This window comes from Podarcis cretensis (genome assembly GCF_951804945.1).
Source record: "Podarcis cretensis genome assembly, chromosome: 8".
Classification (NCBI taxonomy): Eukaryota; Metazoa; Chordata; class Lepidosauria; order Squamata; family Lacertidae; genus Podarcis; species Podarcis cretensis.
In genome coordinates this window covers 32,592,317-32,617,173 of record NC_137177.1, presented here as the reverse complement: position 1 = coordinate 32,617,173, position 24,857 = coordinate 32,592,317, and the positions used below count along the sequence as shown (strand labels likewise).

Sequence of the window (24,857 nt, the reverse complement as noted above, 5' to 3'; positions counted from 1 at the left end):
ATAATAGCTGGTGACATTCTGCAGCCCTCCTAGGTTCCATCCCTGAATGACTTTTCTTCCACAGCTAGATGGCAATTGTTAATTTTATTAACACAGGTTTGTTCAGCAATCATTTCTGAACTGGCATTACGATATCCCAGGTATTAATTCCCAGCTGTTCTATTGACACAGCTGGGAAATAGCTGATGTACATTTTTGACGAACAATTACAGTTTTATCTTCCAATCCTATTGCCTCTCACCTGGCTAAGGCAATTTATTTTTTAAAAAAGCTTTAAATGTGGATTTTAATTTAAAGTGCTCTCCCTCTCTCTCTCTTTGCTTTCATCAGCTTAACACCTAAAATTATACTACATAAAAACACTGGAAAGAGGCAATACCTCAGTGGCAGAGCTTTGAACACAGAGGTTTCCAGGTCCAGTCCACAGCAACTCATGAAGCAGGGCTGGAGGAAGGCACTGAAGACACTGCCAGCCAGTGTAGGCAACACCAGGATAAAAGGACCCATAATCAGACTCAGATGTAGGGACAAGGGAAAAATTCATTTGGTCCACTTTTCCCAGTAGGCTGACCCAACACAATGCTACCAAACTTCTTTCTGGACTGGAACACGACTCTTGGTCGGATAACCCTCTTCAGCTTCGGTGTGAAAAATGTGTGCACCCCATGCTAAATAAAAGATGCACACAAAAAACTGAAAATTGTGTGTTTTTTATGTAAAAGGAGCTGTACAGGCAATTTATGTCCACACTTTTAATGTGTTCCTTCAAAAAGTCCACACAAATTGAGGTTAAGCATCAGTGAGAGTGACAAAGGACAGAATTACTTGTTCTGTTCACCGCCTACCTAGAATAAAGCAGTTCCCTAGGTTTGTTTGTTGGTTTATTACATTTATATACCACCCTGCATTCAAGGGTCACAGGGTGGTTTGCAGTATGAAACACAAAAATACATAACATAATAGCAAACAAAGCAACACCCCCCTCCTCAGTTTGAAAAGCTGTAGATTGCTAATTAGTCAAAGGCCTGGGAGAAGAGGAGTTTATTTTTTTCTGCTATTGTTGTTTTTTCTATTATATTTTGTTCTGCTGTTTAAATTGTGTGGTGTTTTCTTTTTTCTTTTTTAAAAAAGTTAGCTCTCTCATTTTGACTACAGCTTCAGAACCATAGCTCTCATTTAAAGTTATATTCCCGTAGTCATATAGTCCAGGGTTTGTCAACTATTTTAGGCCCATGGGCACATATACAAACTACAGAAACTGTTATGTCCTCCCCCACAATCAAGTACACACCACAACCTGCTGTATATTTCAAGCCTAATTCAGCAGGGGGCTGTGGCAGCAGAGAAGGCCTCTGAGGTCACAGGTGTGCCCACAAGCACCACCCTGGCAATGCAATATATATCGTATGTGTCTGCAGTTGGCAAGGCAGTGCCTGCGAATACCACAGCACCCCCAGACTTCTCACTTGCTGCCATTTACACTTAATAAAAGTTTGCTGGATTGTAACAAAGTCTCCATTGTACCAAAGTTGGACTTTGGGGTACACATGACCTTCCTAAACTAGAGTACTCCCTGACAGTTCTGTTAAGGCTGCCTGAAGCCCAGTTCCCAATATCAAGCTCTTAGGGGAGCGGGTGGCACTGTGGTCTAAACCACCGAGCTCAAGAAGGTCAGTGGTTCAATTCCCTGCAATGGAGTGAGCCTCCCGTTGCTCTGTTCCAGCTTCTGCCAACGTGGCGGTTCGAAAGCACACCAGTGCAAGTAGATAAATAGGTACTGCTGTGGCGGGAAGGTAAATGGCATTTCCAAGCACTATGGCTTCCGTCACAGTGTTCCGTTGCGTCAGAAGCAGTTTGGTCATGCTGGCCACATGACCCGGGAAGCTGTCTGTGGACAAATGCCAGCTCCTTCAGCCTGAAGCGAGATGAGCACCACAACCCCATAGTCGCCTTTGACTGGACTTAACCATCCAGGGGACTGGATTTAACCGTCCTTTACCTTTTTACCTTTTTACTAAGCTCTTAATTAGATAAAGATATGACCAACTGCCACAAATACATCACATAATAGCATGGAGTATGAGAGTCTACCAGTGCTCACATCCTCCATTCTTAAATTTTCACCCTCCAGATACACACATCAACTCATATCACAGGTGAAATAAAGGCGAGCACATTGACCTCTGTTAGTTGCTAAAGCAACACACAGGTACACACTTGTAGATTCAAGAATATTGTAAGTGGGAAAACATTCTTGTCAATAAAGTGGGTTTCTTAGTAACATCTATGTCATATTGTCATCACCCCCCATACATCCTTCAAACAACTTGAGAAAAGCATTATGCAGTATACTCACTTCCCATTGCAATAAGCATTGTAGTAGTGATTACAATTGGACTATATAGCAGACAGCTATGCACAAGTGGTTCAAATTTCATGGTGAGTGTGACAGAACAGAGCACATAGTCATGTTTGCTATGTGGCAGCAAAGAAAGCTTACTTCTCTGTCTCCAATGCACCCCAAGTCTCCAATGCACCCAGCTCTGCAGCGCATTGTAAGAGTTTTGCAAAAACTTTCAGGTAAAGTCCATCTCACCCATTCCAAACTTGATGCCACAGTTGAGCAGGTTTGGTGGAGGTGTTTAGGCAACCATCTGGTCAGAGTGTGGCAGTTCAGGTGCCTGGCTGGCATTCTCTTGTGCCATTGGTTTGATCTCTGTGCAACGGCTGTGGTCTGTTTAACTTCCATCATTATATTTGTCTATTCTTACAAAAACTGTAATAGGTTAAGATCTGGTGAAGTACAATAACAACTTTGTAAAGTATATAGCTTTGGGTCCCCCCCCTTTATTTTTCCTTCTATACGGGTGCTGTTTCTCTTTTTCTTTCTCTCTCTTTTATTTACAGCTTACCATGTTTAGTGCACATATAACTATGTACATTCTGAACTTTCAATAAAATGTTACACACACACACACACACACACACACTGTTCTGTACTGTTGGTGAAGAAGGCATCATGGTAGAAGGCAATTAACGTTTTGCCTAAAGTGGAAATTGAAGCAAACCTGTGGGTTCTGCTTGAAGCAAAACAGCTGAGAAATTTTGAGGGAGTTTTGTTACAGCTATTAAAAAAATCCAGGAGTAATTTTTTTAAAAAATATATTATTGAATTATGTCTATAGTTAAATATGAGACATTTTTGAAGGTTCTCTCTTATATTATGTGTCTGGATAATTCCAAGGGAAATCAAGAGTTCTAATTAAGTCTAGCAAAGTTTCCCAGAAACACTTCTCCTGTATTTAATATAGAGAGATATCCTGTCATATCACAAAATATAATATAGGCATAAGTGCCCCCTTTTCCTTCCTCTAAGTCTAAAACTTCTCTGTGATAACACAGAATCCATTACCCCTTTTTCTGATACGGTTCTCATCATCAATTCAATCAACAACAAACAGTTACTGCTCCTGGGGACTAACCTATTAAAAGCCAGAAGGCCAGGGAACTCTCTCCAAACTTTTCCAACTTCCTCTGATGAAAATCCAGTGGAATGCACCATTTAACCTGGCATTAAATTACTCTACCTCATAGTCCAGTGCATTTACTCGCACCAAATTTAAATGTCGCCTATTAATGAGAATTTCCCCATCAAATTAGCTTTTCTCTTGCTTTTAACCATATGCAGTTAATATGATATGGGGTCTTGTGGGGGAAAGCAGAACAAGGCTACCTACTTTAGGAAAAACTGCAAAGTTGGAAGAAAACATCTTTTTAAAGAGAAGCAAACAGATACTAAATGTTTTGAAACATTTATAATCCACATATTAATTAGGCAGCAGACCTCTCAGCATTCATTCAGTAATGAAGACTAACCAGAGATCCTTTCCAGAAATGAACAGCAAAATAAATTTTCTGAGTTTTTCCTTCATTAATTTGCAATTCACGTCTCACTATCTGTGAACTGCATACAGCAGAACTATGGCTGTGCCAAATGTTTGCCCATTTCAGTCTTCAGGATGAAAGATGTGCTTTGGAAAGGGAGCTGTAATTTCCCCTGAAAAACCACTTGTACCTTGGTGTGTTTGTTTTTGGTTACTGTTCCAGTCATCATGTCCCCTTTTCTCCATTGTTGGCTTAGAAGCAGAATTGTAGAGCTGCCCCCAGTAAAACTGGGAGCAAGAGCAAAACCCAGCACCCCTCAGAGGACCATTGGACTAAGACCATTGGACTCATTCCCATCTCCCCAGGGCAGCTCTTCAAATCTGCCTATAGCCAAGCAAATATTTATATAATATTATATTATCTACCTTTGTCTTGTATGTATTATACTATGTTATGATAATTATGAAACTTATTTCCCACTCTTCCTCCCAAAGGAGTCCAGGACAGCAAATAACAAGCAATACAACAATAAAAACATATTTAAAATAATCCCAATATAGACACAGGCTGGGAAAGAGCTCTACCTAAACGTTTTGTTGGAAGGTCTACAGAAGGTGCCAAAAAGAAAACAGAGGCAACACCTAACATTTTAAAGGAGGGAATCCCAAAGGGTTGGTGCAATAAAGGTTTGGTTCCTGCATGGTGCAGAACAGAGCTCCTGGTTAAATGGAATCTAGGAGAGGTCTTCACCTGCAGAGCACAGTGATGAATTGGGTATATAAGGGGTGAGATGACCTTTCAGGTGATCCAGCCCCAAGCAATTTACAGCTTCATAGAGCAAAATCAGCACCATGAACTTAGACCAAGAGCTAATTGGCAGAGATATGTCTTGTTGCTTTCTCAGGGACCTGTTTTGAAAAGCCCACACACTTACACACAAAATCTGAGTGTAGGACAAAGCCTACCCCTACAAGAGACTCTCTTGGCCAGACAATCCCATCCGGTGGGATGTTACCCTCCCATTTCCCAAGGGGCAGGGTGCATATTGGAAACAGTGTTATCCAATATTAGTTTGATAGAAGCTGAAGATCTGCACCCAGAAAAAAATTGGGACGAGGAGAAAAGCCGCTGGGTCAGAGCCATTTACAGAAAATGTAGTCAAAAGACAGGCTGATGGCTGGTTAAACAAAAGCTAAAGAGCTGGAGGCAGGAATGACGTCAAATATAGGCTGGATAACAGGTATGAGGGAAGGGAAGGCAGCAGGAGATTGCTACTACTATGCATAAAGATGAGTTACTCAGACTAACATGATTTGGAGCATAGGTTATATAGAGTTATATAGAGCCAGCCAGCCCATATTGACTCTTCAAGTAACTTGGCCCTGGCTGAGCTGTAGGACTGCAGATCCAGCTCTAGCCATCATATGGGTGTTGTTGTAGCCTAATAGAGACTGGGCCTGTACAGCTGCACTCAAAGTGATACTCCGAGGGCACTGGATGCCTTCAAAGCTTTGTCCCAAAGATGGGGAACCTGTGGTTGTGGGACTCTGACTCCCATCAGTCCTAGCCAGCAACAACCAAGTGCCAGAGGTGACAGGACATCTGGAGGGTCACAGTTCCCCATCTGGTTCTGCTACACTGGGTGCTAAGTCTAGGAGCGCCTAAGGGAGTCACAACTATGATGTAGTAAATTAAACAGAATGGAAGGTGAGAGGCAGAAGGGGAGGTACCAAATTTTGCCTTTGCACAGGGTGCTGCTGAAATTTGAGATTCCAAAAGTCCACCCCTGCTCCAGGCCTCACTGCTTCCCCTCTCGTGCTTTTCTCATGTATTTTTATTTTTGCCTGGTCAGAATGATATATTGGACTCTGATTATGTAATTTGCTTGTCCCTATGGAGAGCAAAAAGAGGTATGTGATGAGCGTGAACCAGCCTACTGTGCAAAAGTAAAATTGACATTGATTGTTCTACCTGCTTTTGCTTCTAACCCTGCTCATGTGTTCCTTGGAAGGCTGTAGAAAAGGGAATGTGTCCCTTTGGCTGAAAAAGGCTCCCCATCCCTGCTTTAAATGCAACTCTGCTTCCCTCCATAAAGAGATGGCACACAAATTGCCAATGCACTGGCCGCCTGTGGTGAAATTGAGGAAAACCTCATGTTGGGAGTAGCCTTTTGTAGCACAGCCAAAAGTTTTCACTGTAAGTTTTGATGACTTCCATTATTTTTTTTTGCCCCCTAGTTGTTACTTTGAATTTTTAATACTACAAGCCATTACAATGAGATTTGTAGAGTGACATTATTTTATATTGGCAGAATAATAATTGATATCTTAAATAACCTCATTAATCAAGAAGGAAAATTAGCTCGGTGCGGAAGCGAAGCAAAATTCTGCTGCACTGCCTTATATGGAATCAGTTAAAGGGCAGTGCTGTCTGCCAGGCTGAGCTTAGGAGCACTACACGGATGGTTGTCCTTTAAATCTCTGCTCCCAGGAGGCAGACACGGTGCTCTGGGCCACACAAAGCTCAGCCAACTTCAAATTATATTGTTATGACACACTAAGGCAAAGGCTTTGTGTAGGTTTTTGAAGCCATTTGTCTTTATTTAATGGCATTCATTCCCTGTCCCAATGATTAGGCTAATCCCTCCAGTTGATTTTCCACGCAAAAGACAAACAAATGAAAGAGAGAGCCAAACATGGGGCTAGAGTATAATCAAGAATTCTGTGTAATACATAGGAGTTCCTCAGAATGTGGAAAGGGATCCACACATGTAGAAAGCTTGAAAGTCATTGTCCTGGCAGAGATGCGTCAAACCTGTGGCCCTTCAGATGCTGTTAGATTACAACTCCCGTCATCTCTGCCCATTAGTGGTGTGAGCCTGGACTAATGGGAGTTGGGAGTCCAACCGTATCCAAAGAGCCAAAGGCAGCCACCAGGATCACAGGGTCACATTCTACCTAAAGGACAAAGGATGATCTTGCCTGCTCTCAAGCACCTGAAACCACTTGTGCAAGTGCCAGTGATATGTGTCCCCTGCCACAACAGACATCCAAGTGTTTTCACTGGTAAACTATAGATTAACTAATTAGACCAGATCTTACTAACCATTGCAGATGTCAGTAATCTAGAAGGCCTGATTTACAACCTGGGCACAGTAATTCCACTTCTGAAGACAATTGTGGGGTAGGGAAATTATCAGCGGTTGAATGTGCAACTACACACACAGGAATTTATGAATAGGGGTTCACATCCAATTGTGCCTCTTACTCAAAGCAAAGAAATGCATCTACATTTAGATGTGCATCCAGATGTGCACTAAAAGCAATGGGCACCATTGAGATATCAATGTGCATTCCCATAGCCCTTCCTATTTACACACAAGTATGGATTTCTAAGACACTCTGTAGAGTTTCCATGGATATCTCAGGCCATAGGGGAGAAACTCCATGAAAATGAAGGGAAAGGATTTGCATATCCCTATAGGCCACTCACCCACACATTTTCAGGTTTCCAATGCAAAAACAAACAAACATATAGTCATCTCTTCCTTTCCTTTCTTAATTTAAGAACCTATTAATTCTACAAGTTAGGGAGGGAACAGGCTCATTGCACTCATAGTAGAAATGAGAGATGGTGGAAGCCCAGTGTATTGGAATGATTTATGACCAAAATCAGGCCTCCTTTAATTTCAAGTCAAGCTGCACAGAGATCTCTGAACCAATACCTTCCATCATGGACATGTTGCAAGAAAAACACAGCAAGCCATATACTTGTTCCTTTCAGTACACACAGAGAATGTACAACTGTGAGTCAATGTAGTTGCTAATGTGAGCCAAGTTAATTCTCTTTCATCCTATGCTCATCTCTCAACCTTCCACTTCACTTCCCGAAAGCTTGACTTGAGACCCTCTTCTTACATGAAGTTTGTTACCAAGGGAGTGTTTCTGGAATGAATCCCATAAAGGAAGACATGCGTGCAAAACAATCCTGTTATGGCGGAATTGGATATTATCTGGACCGTTTTGAGAATTTCCATATCCTTCCTGGAAAATCCACTTGAATGAACAACGTACAGAACTTGCCCCAAAGCATTTTAATCATTTCCCATGAAACTCTTTTGGCTTTCTTCATAGTTTGATTTTGCCTTAGGTGCAATTTTGCTGGCAGGTCATGATTACTTTGGTCACACCTTTCCCCACATCAGTTGCTGCCACTGTTGTAATTATTCTACACATACTCCCCTTTGAATGCAACTCTCTACAAGGTAACTGACCCTAAGTACTCTAAAAAAACAAATAAACATAAATTCAATTTGAACTGATCCCTTATATCTATTACACATAAAGAACCTAGGAATGTGGAACAGAAGTTTGATTCCTATCTTTCCATGTATGACCACAGCAGTGATGTGAAAATACAGAGAAGTGAGAAAGGAAGCACAAGACAGAAGTCAACAACACGTATCACATCCCCACCTCATGCCTTAATCTCTTCTCTAATTTTAGGTGTGATTTGTTTATTCTACATTATTTGCTTATTTGTCATTTTTTCCTCCTTTCTTTTTGGATTTGGATTTGGACTTGATATCCTGCTTTATCACTACCCTAAGGAGTCTCAAAGCGGCTAACATTCTCCTTTCCCTTCCTCCCCCACAACAAATACTCTGTGAGGTGAGTGGGGCTGAGATACTTCAAAGAAGTGTGACTGGCCCAAGGTCACCCAGCAGCTGCATGTGGAGGAGCGGAGCCGCAAACCCGGTTCGAGTCTACCACTCTTAACCACTACACCACACTGGCTCCCAGTGTGTTCTTTGCATCAAACCCCAAAGCAAATATGGAATGGAATAAATAAAGCACCTGAATGTCAATATTGCAGATAACCCCCTTTAACCCCCACCTTGTTTTTCCATGTACCAAAAGCAATGTATCAAACTGCCCTCTTGCTTATTACTCTGACATTGATAATAAACACTCCATTAACCAAATAACATGGTCTTGTCTCTTGGGACAGTCTTACATTTCATAGTGGATGGATCTTTGCATTCAGTTTAATTGTATCTGGGGAGATATCCTTCCTAGACAAGACAGCACCCTCAGCCAGGGATCTCAGACTGCACAAGTCTTCACATATTCTGAATACTCTGAATATCAATAAACCACATTTTCATATTGCATAATCAGGGAAGTTAAAAAGCATGCACTGTCTCTGATGCCTATCACTTTTCCACCGTACAGAATACTAGGTTGCTTCCTCAGTTCAAATCATGATGATCAAAGGCAGGTTTATGCAAAAAGAACATGTGACCATAACCCCAAAATGGCTAACTAACCAAGGTTTTTGTTGAGCATTATGAAGCGACAAATAAATCTGATAGGATCTGACAAATTTCTGCCCCCGCATGGACTGACATCCTAAACAAGGTGCCCTAGGGACAGAAATTGAGACAAGGGGGAGAATTGGTCATGATTAAATCCAGGCTGGGCAAAGACACATCAGAACTGGCAACACTTCCACCATGTGTGGCTGTGTTAGCACACGACAATAACACCATGGTTTAATAATATGCAGACGAGCTTGGCATTCATACAAAAACTGATGGATTGGGTGGATTTGGGTCTGATCAAGGAATACCTATACTTAAAAGTAGGAAACATTTAATATTACTTAACATGGAAAAGCTATAAACTTTGAAAAATGTATAAGCCCAGCACACTTGGCGCTACCACAAATTAATCAGCAACATATTGCCTCTGCCTATGGAGGTTTCCTTTCCAGCTATTATGGCTCACACCCATTGATGAACTTACTATCCATAAAACTGCCAATATCATAACAGCATCACACAAATCTACAGTGTGTATTCACTTGGAATATTACACACTGATCTGGATGCTGTGCCTCGAAAATGATATTGTAAAAAAGGATATTGGACAAGAAAATCCAGAATGATAATCAGGCTGGAACAACTGCTCTATTAAGGGAGAAAAATAAATGGTTTTGGCTATGCCAAGCAGATGAACAAATCCCTGGGATTGGGGAAATACTCTAAAGTAAGTGGACAGGGACTAGTCATCCTGCCTTCACCCTGTTCTCATAGTACTAGAACCATTGAGTGAAGCCAAATATTGAAAAATCCAGGACAGAAAAAAGGAAGTACATGTTCACCCACAGTTAAACTATGGAAGGCACTACCAGAAGCTTTTGCAATGGCCACCAACTTGGATGGTTTAAAGAGGAGTAAGATGAATTAGCTACTGACTACTATCTCCAGTAATAGAGGCATCAAGTCTCTGGGTGCCAGTTGCTTGGAAACATGCATGGAAAGGCTACTGCAAGCATGTGCTGCTTGCAGGCTTCCTACATGCACTTGGTGAGCCACTGTGGGATCAGAATGCTGAATTAAATGGGTCTCTGGTCTGATTCAGCAAAGGCTTTTCTTATGCTCTCCACGAATTTTTCTAAATGACTGTCTTAAAGCCATCCAAGTTAGTCATCGTTATGTTTTCTGGTGCGGGCTTCTGTTAAATGGATAAAAATTGTGGCCACTGTTAAAAATTAGCACCTGGCAGGCCAAGCCTCAAGAACTGAGACACACCTCCATGGAATGCTCCCCCCCCCCATTTAAGAATTTGCTCGCAGAGTCCAAGCATGCAAGAGGTATTATTTTGTTTTGTTTATTTATTTATTTTTAAAGATGTCTCTGGCTATTTCGGCTCTATTTCTGCTTCTCCTAAGCAACAAAAACATCAATCTGACAAATTTTGACAAGCGGTTCCATGTAGTGAGCATGACAGAACGGTTAATTATGTTTCTTGCCAGGAGAATATGCGGCATACAATCAATAATGTCAGGGGGGGGGGATATTACTACCTACGGGCCATTGCCACAAAAATGGCTCACTTTCCCTCAATCTCTCTCTTCATTTTTCAATGAAATGGTTTCATTTATGATTTGGTATTTTTCATTAAATCCTTCCAATCAACAATTTAAAGCAGTTTGGGATAAATGACAGCCATGCTGTGCCATTTTTGTGGGGGTTTGTTTTACCCCCACTCAAGACTACTCAAGGATTCTCAGGGTTTTGTTTTACTCCTTTCTCCCCCTTCTTTGCCTTTCCCTCTGTAATAGCTTTGTAACAGTTCCATTTAGAATTATTTTTCCCCTCCTGAAAACACCTTTGTTTACCAATTTCTCCAAAATACCATGCATTCTTGTGTTCTAATGCTTGGATTAGGGGCTGAATGACTATTGTCAAGGAAGGAAGGAAGGAAGGAAGGAAGTCCTGGTAGAATAATGAATGCTGGATCAGGCCAATGACCTATCTAGTCTGACACCCTTTTTTCATAGTGGCCAACAGGATGCCTGTGGGAAACCTGGATGCAGGACTTGAGCAAAAGAGCACTCTCCTAGATTAACAGATGGGGTGAAAATGTCATCAAACTACACCTGCTAATGTCAAAAGAGAACCCAAAGAGATAGCAGCAATCTAAGCAAGAAAGGACATAGATTAGCAAGAGTCACATATTTTTGTACACCACTGTCCTGACCCCTTAGAACTGGAACAGTGGCAGGGTCTACTACAGGATTTGAAGCAAGATGCACAGAATATCCCCAATGCTCTTGAATTGTGCCCCTACTCTTTCTCATGGCCTGTATTTCCTTAGCACCTTACTGAGGGTCACGCCTGCCAACTTGGCAGCGGGGCCATGAGTGCCTGGGGCTGTGCATGCCACAGGTGGGTGGGTGTCTGATGTTTGCAAACCCATGGCACACGCAGCCCCAGCACAAAAAATTGTGGGTGCCTGGCCCCTTCATGTGGAATGTTGGGAGGTCTGGAACACCCAGGGCCCCAGACACTTGGCACCTATGCTGAGGGTGGAACAGAACGTCTCATTTTGCACTGGCAGTGGGGGGGGGGAATAGGAGGTCTGCTTCTACTTTTCCTGAACCAATGAGAATTGTGGCATCTTAGCTCAACAGACTCCTTACCAGCCTCTACCTCCACCATCAAAGACAAAATGCTTCTGAATACCAGTTGCTGGAAATCACAGAAGGGGAAAGAGCTGTTATGCTCAGGTCCTGCTTCCCATAGGCATCTGGTTGGCCACATGAAGAGGATGCTGGACTAGATGGGCCACTGGCCTGATGCAGCAGACTCTTCTACCCCCCCCCCCCCATAACGTGATTGTGTGTAGAAACCAGCTTACTGTACGAACGTAAGATTTGCATGTGTTGCCCCATCCACCTTTGCCTCTGGCTCCACTCACCACTGGCATGTGACCCTCAGAAGGTCATCAAGAAGCAAACGTGGCCCTCAAGCTGAAAAAGGTCTCCCAGCCCTGGATTAGAGGAAAATGGCACAACACCCAACACATAACCAGTCTAATTAGTGTAAGTGAAACACTCTGCCAACATCAGAACCCAGGAGCTGTCCACTGTGCCAGGAAAAACACCACTCCAATCATTCCTAGCTGACACTTCCCAATGGTGGTTCAAGAATATGAGGGAGCTACTTGGAGACAGAAAATACCAACATGTAGTCATGGGCAATGATGTATAGATGTTCTCTCCCATCCAGTTCCTTTCTTTCAGCTTTTGAATCTGAATTCAGCCCTGAAAAACACTCCTGCCTCTCATCTGCACTACCACTGAGTGGCTCTTACATAACTTCTGGTGTCACCTGCACACTATAGAAGTTGAGGACTTCTGTTTAGACAGGTGTGAATAGCCAGAGATCTTAGCAAGGTGACTAAAAAGTCATAAGAAAGCGCTAAATCAGAAGCAGTACTCTTAAAAATAGTATGAACCATGCACCATTCTTCCCATATGGAGGGTATTTGTGATTCATGGGCACCAGGGCGATTAAGAACCAAAATTGAGAAATGTATGTTTACTCAGTTTCTAAGCTTGATAGAAAAACATGCACACAGGCCATTAACCATAGACTCAGGATTAAGACAACAGCATCCTATCTCGCTGTGATGAACAGCAGCTGATGGCTGAAATAAATATGGATAGACAGTGCAAATCGACACGGCAAACAAGGATTTTGCCAGCTATTACAGGCTTCCTCCATAAATATGTGACTGGTGTAGGCGTAGCTCTGCTGTCAGATGCTTCACTTCTGTCAGCGCTGCATATGATCCACAATAAATAAACTTCTATGCCTGAAATAGATTGGAGCAATGGGAGAAGACCATGGCTCGGCCTGCTAATGAAGGGTGAATGTAGCTCTGGCCCACACCATACAGTTCCCCCTCTTTCTTCTGTCCAGTCATTCTTGCCCCACTCTTCATCCAAAAAGTACCCCAGAGCCTTTTACAAAAATCAATAGCAAGCATGCACTGATTTGGAGTTCTTAAAAGGTTCATTAAATTTTGTAACAAAAGTCCAGAGCTGGGAGATGCTACTTCTAAGGATAGTCCCCAAAAGAGCCTAAAGTTAAGAGAGAGAAAATATAGAAATCCTCCCACCTGCACTCAGGATTTGATGTTGTCGTTATATATACTGCTTAGATCTGTTTATGCTGTATATGTTGTTTTGGAATATTATCTGTTTCTTATAATAAAAGCTTTAAAATAAATAAAAAATCAGTACCAGCCTTGGGGTTATCATCTTAACAACATAAAAGGAAAATGGGGATGGGAAGGGAAGAGTGAAAAAAATCAAGCTCAGACACCAGTTACAGTTCCACTTCTCATAACTACCAGCTGGGATGGAAACAGTTCAGGTAGCCTGATGGGAGACTGCCACTAGGTAATGACTGAGAGATTGCTGAAGACAGCTGTTCTCTCAGCAGAGGAGATGGAATAATTATTATTGTTATTAATAATATCAATCATCATCTCATTTTTATTTAACATGCACCATTTGTGTAGATGCCTTTTGCAGAGTAATAAAAGCAAATGACAGCTGCCTGCCCCCCCCCCCAATAAAAACCTTACAATCTAAATTTAGTCAGAGTGTGGGAAGACAAAGAGGCAAAATTAAGCAAAGTAAAAATGATTTAGGGGGGAAAATACATGAAGAGACATTTTGTGTCATCTGTGCCTACCGATATTGTCAGGTCAACATCTGAGGCCTTGCTCTGGAGTTTGCTATGCTCAAAGATGGGACAGGTGAGCACGCAGGGCAATGCCCTTTGGGCCATGGTATTTTTTCCAGCAAGTCCTCCCAAGGAAGAACCCACTTGGTCCCGTTACTGATTAAAACATGATGGCTGATTTTAAGAAGTAATTAGGGTATTCAGGCCTCATCATGGGACTGAAACTTCCTTGGTCACACTGGTCGATGATCTCTGGCGAGCTAGAGACAAAGGTGAAAGCTGTTTCCTAGTTCTGCTGGATCTCTCAGTGGCCTTTGACACCACCAACCATAACATCCTTCTGGACCTGGGGGCACTGTTATACAGTGGTTCCGCTCCATCTTCCTGGGCTGTGATCAGAAAGTGGTGTTGGGGGACAAGTGTTCGGACCCCTGGGCTCTCACTTGTGGGGTGCCTCAGAGTTCCATCCTCTCCCCCATGCTTTTTAACATCTATATGAAGCTGCTGGGAGAGATCATCAGGGGGTTTCGGCTGGGTGTTCATCAGTATGCAGATGATACCCAGCTCTACCTCTCTTTCAATTCAGAACCAGTGAAGGCTGTGAAGGTCCTGTGTAAGGTGCACAGCCTGGGAGTTGTTTTGGACTCACAGCTGTCCATTGAGGCACAGGTCAATTATGTGTCCCGGGCAGCTGTCTACCAGCTCCATCCCTACCTGCCCGTGGACTGTCTCGCCAGAGTGGTGCATGCTCTAGTTATCTCCTGCTTGGACTACTGCAACGTGGTCTATGTGGGGCTACCTTTGAAGGTGACCCGGAAACTACAATTAATCCAGAATGCAGCAGCTGGACTGATGACTGGGAATGGCCAAGACCACTTAACACTGGTTTTGAAAGACCTACATTGGCTCCCAGTATGTTTCCAAGCACAATTCAAAGTGTTGGTGCTGACCTTTAAAGCCCTAAACACCATCGGCCCAGTATACCTGAAGGAGCATCTCCATTCCCATCGTTCGGCCCAGACACTGAGGTCCAGCACTGAGGGCCTTCTGGCTGCACTGTGAGAAGCAAAGTTACAGGGAACCAGGCAGAGGGCCTTCTCGGTAGTGGCTACCACCCTGTGGAACGCCCTCCCATCAGATGTCAAAGGAATAAACAACTATCTGACGTTTAGATGACATCTGAAGGCAGCCCTGTTTAGGGAAGTTTTTTAATGATTGATATTTTAATGTATTTTAATCTCCTGTTAGAAGCTTCCCAGAGTGACTGGGGAAACCCAGCCAGATGGGCAGGGTATAAGTAATAAATTATTATTATTATTATAATATTATTATTATTATTATTATTATTATCATCATCATCATCATCATTCTATTAGGTATTTAAAAATCCGTTTGGCATCTTTATTATGCTTCATACTGCTGTTTCTGCTTGTGTGTTTTAAATAATTATTTTAATTGTTATATCATTCTTGGAATGGTTGTCTAGCGGCTCCTTTGGGATTGGAAGACAGAATAAAAGGAGGAAAGGATGGACACACAGTTGTGTTTCCTTGGGATTTGTTTTGGTTATGAATAGAAACAGAGGTTTAGCCAAAGACTTCATAGAAAAGGTGGGCTTTGAAGAGGCATTTCAAGAGAGATCAGTGACACCATGCAGATGTTCCAAGGAATAGGATATGTATCAGGAAACTTTAAGAAAGAAGCCAGAAAGGATGGCCTGTTTTGCACCCAGAGCTAAGACAAAGGTGGGAAACCTGTGACCTTCCAGCTGTTGTTTGGCTCCAACCTTCATCAGCCCCAGCTAATACTAGGGATGATTGGAGCTGTAGTCCAGCAAAATCTTGAGGGCAACAGATTCACCATCCCTACACTTAATGATGGTTTAGGATTACAAGAACAAAAAGCAGTGACCCTCAGGTTCAGCTGCTCACTTGTCCCCTTTCCTCCTCTGACATGGTCATTAGGAGATACAAGCTTTTGTTTCCATGATTTTTCATTCCAATTTGTTAATGAATCATAGTTTCAGCTAACTAGAGTTCCTCCATGTCGGGTGAAACAATAAACTATTGTTATTCTAAAAGCAGATGCAACAATCTCCTTCTCAAGGCTGGACCAGGAGGAGGAGACAGGAAATGAAGTCGAGAAAAGAATACAATTGCCACTGAATGTGCCTAACTCAGCGCTTCTCTCATACTTAGTCTAAGGCAAACTGAAGTAGACACTGTGAAGCAGGGCATGGGAGGTGACTGGACATGGAGCTGCCATTTTCAATGACAGCTTGGACTCTTTGCCATGTGCCATTCCGTGGGTCACTGTCAGGAATCAGCTGACCTCAGAGCTGCCTTCCTGAGTCCAACTCTGGCTCTCCCTTCTCTCTCCTGGGATATCAGGAGCAGAGATGACACCAAACAAGGGAAAGACTCAAAGGAAACACCAAATAGCCCACTTGACTGCATGTGGCTGCCCCTTGCATTGTATTAATTGGCAGGAGGGGGAAGCCAGTACCAGTGCACAGCTGGACCAGAACCTAGCTGTAAATCATGAATGGATGGAGTGACCAATACTTAGGCTTAATGGTGCAGGTGCCATAGGAAAGGCATGTTGTGACTCAAAGACAAACTTTTAGCATTGTAGCACCAGTTCTGGATTTCTCTTCCCTAAGAAGAGCAGCAAGACCCAACTTTCTTGTGGTTTTGGTGTTTATAAAAAATCATTTTTCTGCCAAGCCTTCCCAGATAAGCCTATTTATTTGTACAGTGTTAAAAAAAAAGTTAGTTCTCATGTTGTTTCTATAATCTGTATTTTGCTTTACATTTTTTCCCTGTCCTTCACATTTTATGCTGGTTTATTGTTTAGTTGTATCTTGTATTGTTTGTATTTTATTTTCAGATGGAGTTGGCTTTTATTTGAGATTGCAAGCTCCTTTGTGGAGGCAGTTCCCCAAAAAGCATGGTGTAAATGTTTAAATAAAAATGAAACCAAATGGTTCCCATAGGTTTTCTGTGAAAACTCCAAACCCATTACCAGCTCCACCTGAGGTCTCAAGGTACAGACACCTTCCTCCTCCCTTCTGGGGATCGGGGAAGAAAGCATTCATCAGTTGAGGCTGAAAACCCAACGATTGTTTTCTATACTGAATGAAGAAAAGGTTGTTTGAAGCTTGCCTCTCTGAGCACTATTTTCCAATTCTTAAGCTGCTTCTCAAAGCTGCATTGTTCTTCCCTCCCCTTAGAGAGCCCAGCAGCAGCAATGAATTAAAGTCAATGGGTGCAAAAGATTTGTCAGTTCTCCATTTGATATCTCTAGCAATTTGATATCTCTAGCAATAGCACGCCACAATTTCATTGTAGCTCCAATGATCTACTAAGATTGCATTGCTTCTTGTAGGAGGCCATTAATTTTTATAAAAGGGAAATATAGCAGCTAAAGAGGTGCCTCCCTTGGGAAACTCTGAAAGTCATGACTACTGTGTGTGTACGTCCCTGCATACACTCCCATTCTCCCCACATAATATATGAAACAAAAATATGCATACATCTATGCTGGTATAATCATTTATTGAGAAATAACTGAACTTCTCTATTACACAGTCTCTGTCTCTGATATATTATAGAACTCCAGTTATATGCAATGATAGTACAATATTAACCATCTTATTAGCCAAAGGAGTGGTGTCAGTAGTGGGAGGGAAATCAAATCATCTCTTACACGGACAGTTGGTTTTGCCCTTGTAACCTCACCCCTTTTACTTTAGTGATGCCCATTCAGAAACCCCATTGCATCTGTGCTCATGTTTCTCCATTTAAGAAGCAATTACATCACTGGGGAATAGCACATATTATTTACCAGCTAGAGACCCTTTATGTTTGGCAGGCAAAGAAAGGGAGAGGGAGAAATTCAGAGCCGGTCACCATCATCCTGCAACAGAACATAGGGAGCTGCTTTATTCCAACTCAATCCAATGGATTCATCTTGCTTAATCTGATCCACACTGACTGGCAACAGCTGTACAAGGTTTCAAGACAGGAGTCTCTCCTATCCCAAGCCCTACCAGCAGATGGCAGGGACTGGGACCTGGGGCTTTCTGCACAGAAAGCATGTACTCTACCAGTGAGCTACAATTCTTCCCCCAAAAGCAGGCCTACACATGCCTCCCACAACATTTAAGACTGTCAATAAATGCTAGATGCCTGTAGTATGATATACAGGGCCTTAGCCTGCATCTCCAAATGGGTACCTGTTGGTCAGACCATCCACTGTCAGGGGCTGTAGGCATGCTGTGCCCCAATGTCTCCATTCTGCCATTCCCCAAAGGAAGGATTGGCTGCCATTCACTTATATAGGAAAAACTAAGGTGGTGAGCTCACATCAGAGACTCTGGCAGCAAGAGCCAGGTTCCTTATTCCCTGTACCACCAGGCCAATTGTCAGGTGAAAGAAGCTATTGACATGATTTTTAGGACACTGTTGTGCCACCTAGATAATGGTCAGAGGGGGATACTGCTACTCATTAGCCCAGCCAGACCAGGTGATCTGGGGAGCAAATAGGAGTCCAGCTGGCCTTATATAAACATTGCATTGGGTTTGATTCCTCAGTTTACACAACTCGTCAGAAGTTGTAGCTGTTCTAGACTCCTGTGCCTTGTCATACCATCTGACAAACTGTCTGAGCTTGACTATGAACCAGCCACTGGCCCCTCAGAAATTTGGTTGGTGCTCTGGATCTTAACTTTCACCTGACCTGGACTACCTACTTGCTCCTGACCCCACCCCCTTCGCCAGTTTCAGGACTAGCTCTGCAGCAGCCTTGCAAATGGTGCAGTTCTGAATACTATTGGGGAGGGGTCTACATCTACTCCCACTCCCTGGTATCTCCATCTTTTCAGAATAAAAAATGATCCTATTTGAGTTTGTATGGAAGGAGGTGGTCTTTCAGATATCTGGGGCCTAAGTCATTTAGGGCTTTGAACACTAATGTCAGCGCCTTGAACTGGGCCCAAAAATGAGCTGGCAGTCAATGTGGCTGTTTTAGAACAAGGGGCTATATGAGTTCTAAAAGCAACCTCTGCCAATAATTTTGCTGCCGCATTTTGGACCTGTTGAAGTTTCTGGGTCGTCTTCAAGGGCAGCCCCAAGTAGAGTACATTGCAATAATCCAATCTGGAATTTACCAGCATTTTGGGCACCATTGCAGAATTGTGCCCTGCTTAGTGCAGAATTCCAGTTTTTCTAGCATACACAGCCTGTGTTACAGTCCATGCTTCCATTTCCATTACCCATCAACATAATTCCTCTCAAGCCCTTTTTAACAGTAATTTTGCATCTCCTGTTCTATTTTTCTCCTCCAACAAGCCGTCTCTCTCATTAACCACACTAATTGAAGGTCAAAATGATCATCAGGTATGTGTGTTTATATAACACAATTCATTTTTATGGCTTTAAGAGGAACAGAGACATTTATAAAATGATCTAAATCCCCATTCATTCACCGCAACAGAGTAGCTGTTCTGCTTTCTCTCTCTCTTTTTTAAGTGTGGAAGTAGCAATTTGCAAAACCTGCTAGCTGCAAGCATTTGGGGTCAGCATTAGGGAGACCCTTCCTTTCAAAAGGAGAAGGGAGAAGCTAAAAATACATTCTTTCATACCACTTTGAGGGTCTTTGGTTTTTTTGCAAACCTTCAAGCACAGTGACACCTCAGAGTTCGGGAGTCGGGTGCTTCCATTGACTGATGAGGAAAAATATGGTACTGGAAGGTTAAATGGCTAACAAAGGCTAGAGGCAGGGGCAGATGAAGATAAATTACAAATCTGAATGTTTGGAGGAGGGGAGATTTTGCTCCCAGACAATTGACAAAAATAATTAGGGTTGCCAGCCAGCATTTGACTGGCACAACCAGTAAAACTGTGTTCTGCCAGGTAATCAGTGCTGAGGTACGGAAATCTAATAAACAAAAACTTGTGATTCTGCTACCTTTCACCATCCTTAAGCTGTCATGTTACACCTTGGGCATAGTTGAGATTGGAGCTGAGCCAAAAATGTCATGAAAGACATGTTTTTGGGTGGGGCTGGAATTCTGAGAAGTTCCTCAGCCCCTTTCCTCCCAGAAAAAAAGACCACTTAGCAGAATTTTCTATAAATATTCTCCACGGTTTTTTGGTGGCAGCCACTGCCCCACACATACACACTGGCCCAGATGGATGCTAGGTCCCAGGCATTGCAAAGGATCTGACCTGGTGGCCAGAAGGGCAACACCAGTGCTGATGCTGCTACTTGTAACTGCAGTTTCCCTGGTGGCCCACTGGAATGCGGAGTTAACCAGGGCTAGTGAAGCGCCCTCTCCGATTGCATGGAGCCCGGACAGCCCCATGGTTTTCTCCAGGGCTGAGGGCAATGAAACAATTGCTGAGATGGCTAGAGCATTGGTGGTGGAAAACTCATTCTGAATCCGACCAGACACAGGTTAGAGCTCAGTGTCGAGCCTACCAAGTGGCTATAGTTGGATCAGAATACATCAAACAAATTTAGAGTTACTTTTAGATATATTCCAGGTGGCTGGAACTAATTGAGAGAGATCTTTCATTAGCTTTCAAGTTGTTTCCAGGTACAATTCAGAGTCCTATGCAGCCTTACCTGTTATTGTGCGGTGCATGGCTACAGAGACAGAGCCTTCTCTGTGGTAGTGCCCCAGCTGTAGAATGCTCACTCTAGGAACACAGCTGGTATCTAGCTACCTTTGCTATCTTTTCAGAGCTAGGTGACAACCTTTTCCCCATACATTTAATATATAACTTTTGAGAGCCTCTGGTTTTAATTTTCATATTTTTATGCTGGGTTTATGTTCATTTCGTGGTTCTCCCACAATGACTTTAATTGCAGTTCTGTTGTGCTAAATTGTTCTTGAAAAGTGTCAGCTACCTTGGAAGCTTTGGCTAAAGTGGGGGGTGCTAAACACCTTTTTTTACAAATAAGAAAAATAAAGCCTGATTTCATGCACTCTCAAATTTTTCACCATTGCAGAAAAGTGCCGAATCATTTTCCCCAGACCAACATTGACTGTCCTTCCTGTCTCTTGCCTTGTGCAGTAGCAGGAGTCAAAGTCATATATAAATATTCAGAACCTCCCTAAGGTGATATGACAGGACCTCTGATTACCTGACCTTTCTCAGGTGAATATGTGCGGGAGACAAACAGTGCATAGTTTATTATTTTCCAACAGCAGCACACAGATGTTAAGTGCATTTAACTCCCGGCAAGCCAATGCAACATGACAAACAATAAACTCCCCATATCCCTCCAGCACAGCAAGATTGGTATTTCAGAAAAGCTAATGCAGACACATATAATTTCCCTGAATACAGCTGTTTTGTATATTCTGCAGAGGTTGCAAGCCAAGTTAAGTAATGAAGTGATCCATAGCACAGAAAGATCTCATTTTAACTGGAGAGGTAAAGATTCAGTCTCCAGCTTAGCAAGGAACTCAAAGGATTGCCAGATGAACTGTGCTGAACCCAGGCCCCCTTGCTCATCATGAATCTACATCCACATGGGCTACTGAAGGCTGACCATGATGTCATTCCAAATCTATAGTGGGGAAATTTCACAGGATTACAACCCAGACCTCTCTGATTCAGACCCAGATTCACATCATCTGCTGAAGAGGTCTCATAGCCCCTGAAGAACCCAAACACACTATTAGAGCAGCAGCATTCTGTGGAGGGCAAACTTGGCAGCAACAACTGACCATTCAAGAAGCACGACTGTTTCTTCAAAGTTCCCAAAGATGAAGGCAGAGAGCACACAATCCAAGGGATTCCCTGGTGACAAAGCACGCAGCATGGACCCAGAATTCTAAGAGTGCAGCCCTGCTTGTGGATAAAAGGACTCAGCTGGGCTTTGTTGAGTCAACTCCTACTGTTCCTGGGAGCTTTCCCAGATCCTGCAGTACCTAAAAGCCAAAACAGACATGGTGTGCAACATCCATCATGGATCTTGCAGCCTTTAAAACCTTTTCAAAAACAGAAGTGCAAATGATACCAACAACTGGCATTCAAAGGCATTTTCGCCTCTAACCATGGAGGCAGAGCATAGACATCACAGTTAAAGGTAAAGGTAAAGATACCCTTGACCGTTAGGTCAAGTTGCAGAGCTCATCTCACTCTATAGGCCAAGGGAGCAGGAGTTTGTCCACAGACAGTTTTTTCTGGGTCATGTGGCCAGCATGACTAAGCCACTTCTGGCGAACCAGAGCAGTGCATGGAAACGCCGTTTACCATCCCGCCAGAGCAGTACCTATTTATCTACTTGCACTTTGACATGTTTTCAAACTGCTAGGTGGGCAGGAGCAGGGACCGAACAACGGGAGCTCACCCTGTCACAGGGATTCGAACCGCTGACCTTCTGATCGGCAAGACCTAGGCTCTGTGGTTTAGACCACAGCGCCACCTGTGTCCCTTTAGTCATCATGGTTACTTGCCATCAATTGGTCTAATCCTCTTTTAAAGCCATCCAAGTTGATTAACTATGACCTGCATGAAGGAGTACTTTCTTTTATCTGTCCCAAATCTTCCAACATTCAGTTTCACTATAGGAACACAAATTCCATCACTGAGAGGGAGAAAAGCTTTTCTCTGCTTTCTCTGCTTTCTCCACCTCATGCTTAATTTTACAACATCTATCATGTTGCCTCTTACTCACCTTTTTCTCCAAACTAAAAAGTACATGCATTGGGTAGACAGCCTGCTATGGATAGTGTTGCACTCCTGCTGAGCAAGCAGGTTTATAGCTTGCAGGTGCTCTTGGAGTCACTGGTGTTTTTTGGAGCCCAGCTGTCTCCAATGTCATGAAGCACCTTTACCCAGCTATGGCTGGTTCAGTAGCTACTGCCGTTCCTGAAATGGCTTAGTTACAGTCATGCATCCTCTACTAACCTCTTGATTATATGATTCCAGTGGACTCTATCAGGGCCTATCCTTGAAAACTTTCAAGGTTTCAGCACATACAACTGAAAATCATTGAAGCCCAATTCTCTTGCAAGAATAACTACAAGATTAATCAAACAAGTAAACAGGTAATTTGCCAATGATCTTTACACTGACCAACCTGGTTAATAATTGATCCTCCCTTCACACAATCACACAATAAAAGTTTTGTTTAACAATAATGACAACAATAATAAAATTATGTCTCTCATCGGTTGATCACACTGCTGAGGAGGCCAAGTTTTACAGCTGCAAAAGCATTTAAGACGCTTCTAAAGCCAATAGCACTCATTCGCAGATCTGACGAGGGCATTTCTCCATTAACAAATGATGTATGTTTCTGGCACCGGGCTCAGCGGCTGCCATTGAACAGCACACGAATGCCAACAGATGCTCACTGAATAATGGATAAGAGATTCTACTGTTTCCTCTAATCTTACAGTAGCAGTGCTAGCAAATGTTTCCTCTTTGATGTCAGGGTCCATAATCAGAACATGGACAACAAGGGAGAAGGGATATCAAAACATAGGCTCTTGTTCCAACCTCAATTTATATGGCTCCATCATTTCCTTCTTTAGGTGTCAGGTGGTGATTGGCAACGGAAAGAAACCAAAGCAGGGGAACAAGGGAACGAGAGCAGGTAAATGCATGCCTGGGGAACCTGAGACTGCAAACGTATTATAATGCTTATGTGGGTTGCTTGTGCGTAAGTTGCCGCCACTCCTGGCTAGATAGCCTGGTTAAACCTTTCCTGGCTGGACAGCCCTTCACTTCGTGGCTGTTCAGTCGCTAGTAGAATCCGTCAGTGGGCGTTTCTTAAAATTCTTCCAGCAAAGAAGCTCTTTGACACCAAGTCTCCTCCTACTCTCCCTGCACGGAAGTCTTCTGCGCAGGGTGGGTGTGGGCAGCGGCAGACCTGTGCTCTCCCCGCTGGTCTCCAGTGAAGAGTCCTGGAGCCCCTTCTCTGATTCCCCCATCCGCCCCCCTTTATCCCTGGTGTTACACTGATTTCCTTCCCCAACAAATGAGTTCCCTCTCTCCCTGCTTGGCCCTTCTCCGGCATCGCTTGGGCGCCCTGCCTCCACTTCTGGCTCCGATGTCAGTTCCCTGACATGTATCAAAAAGGAAAAAAGAACAACTAATCTTAAGTGTGTGAGGAGGAACTATGCCCTCAAACAGTCCAAGGAAGATGGAGCGTGCTAAGTAGCCATGGAATGTGGAAAGTCAATTGGAAAAGATTTTGTGGACGCGGAGAAAGCCTTTGACAACATTTGTTGGAGTTTTATGAAAAAGAATCTCCAAGGGATGGGGGTAGGCCAAGGTTTTGAAAACGGTATAGGTGCAATATACTCTAAACAAAAAGCTAAGTTAATTGTAAATAATGTGGTAACGGAAGAAATATTCATAGAAAAAGGTACACGGCAGGGATGCCCAATATCCCCTCTGCTTTTTATATCAGTCCTGGAGGTTTTGTTAAACATGATTAGAAAGGACCAGTTGGTTAAAGGAGTTCAGGTCGGAGTTAGACACTACAAACTAAGAGCATTTGCAGATGACCTAGTATTGACTCTGCAACAGCCAGACACTAGCACTAAAAGAGTATTAGAACTAATTGAAATATTTGGTCGAGTAGCAGGTTTTAAATTGAACAAACAAAAAACGAAAGTGTTGGAGAAAAATTTAACAATGGAAGAAAGAGAGAGACTTCAGAATGAAACAGGCTTGGAAATAACGAAAAAGGTGAAATACCTGGGGATAAACTTAACGTCTAAGAATGTGAACTTATTTAAGGATAATTATGAAAAATGTTGGTTAGAAGTAAAGAAAGATCTGGAAATATGGTCAAGGTTGAAACTTTCCTTGTTAGGCCGAATTGCTACTATTAAGATGAATGTACTGCCCAGAATGCTATTTTTATTTCAGACGTTGCAGATTTTGGACAAGATGGA

At 42.9% G+C, this 24,857-nt stretch overlaps 1 protein-coding gene across 3 annotated transcripts in view; it reads right to left on the bottom strand.

The window, feature by feature from the left end:
- CSMD2 (CUB and Sushi multiple domains 2) overlaps positions 1-24,857 on the bottom strand; it is a 519,932-nt gene that overhangs the window by 423,501 nt on the left and 71,574 nt on the right. The window lies entirely within an intron of this gene.